The sequence below is a fragment of the Pteropus medius genome, unplaced genomic scaffold, assembly GCF_902729225.1.
Source record: "Pteropus medius unplaced genomic scaffold, Ma_sr-lr_union100, whole genome shotgun sequence".
Classification (NCBI taxonomy): Eukaryota; Metazoa; Chordata; class Mammalia; order Chiroptera; family Pteropodidae; genus Pteropus; species Pteropus medius.
Window position 1 is genome coordinate 988,151 of NW_024345483.1, and position 3,371 is coordinate 991,521.

Below are 3,371 nucleotides of genomic sequence, written 5' to 3' on the forward strand. Positions count from 1 at the left end.
GGAGCCAGTTACTGTAGGAGTTCCCGGCATTCAGCATTTGAATTAAAAAAAAAAAAACTAAAAAATATAAAGAGAGAGAGAGAGAGTGAGAGAGCAGTCTGGAGAAGATAGTGGATGAAGTGAAAGCGGGGTTCGCCCCCTCTCTGGTCCACATTAAAATTACAACAAAATTATTTAAAAAGAGAGAGCACAATGACATGGCACTGGCTGCTGTAGGTGCTGGGGATACAGTGGAGGAACCATCAATAATGTCTGCCTGGGTTGTTGACAGTCAAATGGGAAAAACAGACAATAAACAAGGAAACAAACAAGATGGCTACAGAGATTGATAATAATATAAAGTCTAACAGAGTGATGAGACAAGGGTTATGGAGGAGAGGGGTACTATTTTTGATGTGGATAACTGTGAGGCCCCCTTCAGAGCCCTGAAAACAAGGAGCCAGCCATAGCAAAGTTCAGAGGAAGAAACATTAAGGCAGAGGGTCAGCAAGTGCCAGGAAGAAGCTCAGTGGGCATCGGCAAAGAATTAAACAGAGACTAGAGGGCCTGAGGCAGAGAGAAGCAAGAGGAGAGAAAGAAGGGGCAAGTTCAAAGAAGTAGGCAGACAGTACCTGGAGATCACAGTCATGAGTTTAGATTTTGTTATAAGAATAATGGTTTTCGCTCATGGATCCTAGATTTATTGGGGTGATCACTTCGTAAGTTATATAAATGTCTAATCACTCAGTTGTATGCCTGAAACGAATACAATATTGTATGTCAACTGTAATTGAAAAATATAAAATTATTTTAAAGAAAAGAATAATGGGAAACCTCTGAGATGTTTTAAGCCAAGAAGTAATGTGATAGGATTTTTGCTTTTTGAAAATCCTGGTGGCTAGATGGAGAGAATTGCAGAGAGGTAAGGTAGAAGTAAGGACACTAGTGTGGAGGTGACTGTAGTTGTTCAGAAGAGAGCTGCTTGTGGCCTGGAGCAAGGTGGTGTCAGTGAAGGTGGGAGAAGTACATGAATTCTGATTTTATTTTAAAAGTTAAGCAGAGAGTATTTCTTGGCTGGCTAGATATGGTGGACAAAGTGAAGAGAGGAGCCCAGCATGACTTCATAGGTTTTGTCCTGAGCAACTGGAGAGGTGGACATGCCATTACTGACATGGGGAAGATGGGAGAAAGCTGGTTTGGGAGAAAATCAAAAGGTGAGTTATGATGGTGTTAATTTTGAAAGACCATGGTATCAGGCAGGCATTTGTATATTCACTATCCCCTGTGCACTACTTTCGTGGGCCATTGGAACAGTTATTTACATAATCATTTTCTTTAAATCAACGTTAAATCAGCTCACTTTTTTCTTTAGCTCCATGCTAAACAATAGTACCCATAACAAAGTTTTCATAGACTACCATGTATTTTTCTCTGAATACACATTAAAATAATGACAACCATAGTTCCCAGGTCCCCTTGCAGTTCAATCCTGACACTTCCTCCATTTCGAACCTCAAGCAGAGTCTGGTCACCTAGCATATGCAGATTTGAACTGGACCATTGGCTTTGACACCCAAGAACCTCTGAGGCCATTCAAAGGGATCATGGTGGGGCATTCAGGGAAAGGGACCTGGTCCTACAGCTTGGCAAGACCTTAGGGGCAGCCACTTAACTGTCTCAGTGGACCCTCTGATTGGGGTGAGGGTTAACAAAGTAGAGCCCACCACCCTTTCCTTAGGTTTATGCGCCCTCTGGTGGCTGGGTTCACTGTCCCTGTGCACTGGGGGCTTTTGAGAGCTTTGATTTCCAGGCTACACAGGAGAAGGGAATCCTCTCCCTTGGCCTCCTCTCAGGAGAGGGGAAAAGAGGTCAGACTAGCTTTAAGATCCAGACTGAGGGACAGAGAGGTGTTGCTGAGACTGGGACTCAGGTGGGCAGAGGTAGGGGTGGCAGTTTGCGAGCCAGGCAGGGGCCACTAAGGATCGGACCCAAAAAGAATGAAGAGTGAGTGGTGTGCGGGAGCAGGGGGTTTTGTTTACTATAGAAGGTAACCAATGCAGAGAAAAGGAAATTGATGGCCATATACAAATAAGGCAATTTACCTTAGCTGGGTATTTTCAAAGGAAAATAAAAAAAAAACACTTCAATTTAAACAATTTTAAATTAAGAGCAGGGGAAAAAATTAAGAGCAGGGAACGTCAGACTGTGCTGAACAAATACAACACATAATGGAAAATGTTTTCCAGTTCTTATATTATAGCCAGTTATGGGAGAGAAGTGGGGGTGGCGGCCAGCCACAGGCAGGAGAGAGTAACACTATTGCAGAAAGCAACTGAGAAGGGGTCTGGGAGTGGGGCAGTAGAGATAGACACTGTCTGCCTATGCTGACGTCCAGGTATTCAGACAAAAATCCACACTACATCCACACAGGTATCCACACAGTTGAATGCACACACACACACATTCTTTCTCTCTCACACACACACAGTAACACACTCCCCAACCACATGGATAGTCTTTCTGTCATTCATTCTTTTCTGAATAACAAACTGTGTTTAAACGAGAAGAGATCAATTGTTAAGCAGACATTTGCAGTCCAGTGTGCAAGGGGTTCTCTCACAGAAAGAAGGCTGTGGTGGGAGCTCTGAGAGGGAGCCTGTGACTTGAGTCTCAGAGAAAGAAAAGACAGAAAAGGGTGATTTAGGCAGAGTGAACAGCATGAGAAAAGTCCTGGAAGCTCAAGAGAACATAGACTCTCGAGGTGCCGCAAAAAGTCGTGAGTGATCAGACATCTGGGGAAAGGGAAGCTGGAGGGTGGGGGAGAGCTGAGCCTTGAAGTATTGTCCCAAACCAGTGAGTTCCCTATGTGACCCAGATGAGTCACCTGCTTTGCCCTGGGGAAAACCAGATTCAAGATGCAATGTCCACTTAATTGATGTGAGCTGGAAATCAGGCACACTTTGATGCTGGACTGAGCATGAACCAGGCTCTGGGTAGAAATGCTGCAGGTTTCTTGCTGAAACCAAGGACTCTACCTCCTTTTGGCTCAGTCTCTTCCAGTGAAGGGGCTTAGAGCCTTTTCTCCCAACCCAACGCCCAAAGGGAAAGCATACACAGAACACTATTCCATCATGAATGTTGCCCTCCTACCACTGCCACTCTCAGGGACAAGGGCCTACACATAGATAATTATAGATATCTTCAAGTGAGTCTGCCCTTGTTAAGATTTATCACCATCAGCTAAGGAAGAGGCCAAAAAATTACATTAAATTTAAAAGAAGGCTAGAAGAAAGAATTCCAATAAAAATGAAGGGTGACATCAAAACACAGGCAACAAAAGTAAAGATAGATAAATTGGACTACATCAAAATTATAAACTGTGCATCAAAGTG